General features: G+C 34.3%; 1 long non-coding RNA gene across 2 annotated transcripts; it reads left to right on the top strand.

The window, feature by feature from the left end:
• Positions 1–264: 264 nt before the first annotated feature.
• On the top strand, positions 265–674 carry LOC104774636. Of its 2 annotated transcripts, none has more exons than XR_002037239.1 (3): positions 265–398; positions 517–567; positions 642–674. It is a non-coding gene; the product is annotated as an uncharacterized LOC104774636 (long non-coding RNA). The 2 variants fall into 2 exon arrangements; XR_765427.2 differs by having other exon boundaries at positions 496–567.

Genomic DNA, 674 nt, shown 5'->3' with positions numbered 1-674 from the left:
CAAGTTATACCTTTTCAACAAGTACAAAAATTGTATAGATTTTTTTTTTGGTTTTTCAGTTCATAAAAAAAAAACGAAAAAGTAGTAGTCTACGGTTACTGCTATTTACGTTGAAAACTTTTAAACTACCAGAACTACCCTCATGTTCTCGTTACAGTCCTCGACTTCCCCCAGCCAGTAACTGTTTCCAGTTCCAAGGGTAACTACGTAAATTCCATCTCCACAACTAATTTATCAGTTTCTTCGTTCTTTCTAAAAAATCCTTTTTTCTCTCTTTGATTGTCCTTTTTTGACTCACTCCTTCTCGAGAAGGCGAAGTTTCTCTTCTCTCTAGACTAAATGTTGATTCTCTTTCGTGTGATCCTCCATAAGATAAAACCATCTTTGACAAAGACAAGGTTTTTTTTTTTTAATTTCTTAATTCGTCGTTTCTCTCAATTGATGGGTTTGATTAATTTTGCAGTAATTTCCCCCAAATTTTTTTGACTTTTGCAGTTTCTACACTTATTTTTGTAGATAGGACAGTTGAGAGGAGATGCTCAAACTAATGCTGCTTATATAATCAAGGTAATTGCTTCTTAGTGTTGTGACTTGACTGATTCTTACATTTGCATCAATGTGGGTGTATGTATCTTTTTTAGGTGGAACTGCTGGCTGCTAAGAATCTCATTGGT

The sequence above is a fragment of the Camelina sativa genome, unplaced genomic scaffold (genome assembly GCF_000633955.1).
Source record: "Camelina sativa cultivar DH55 unplaced genomic scaffold, Cs unpScaffold04222, whole genome shotgun sequence".
NCBI classification, from domain to species: Eukaryota; Viridiplantae; Streptophyta; class Magnoliopsida; order Brassicales; family Brassicaceae; genus Camelina; species Camelina sativa.
This window is presented reverse-complemented; position numbering and strand designations above follow the sequence as displayed.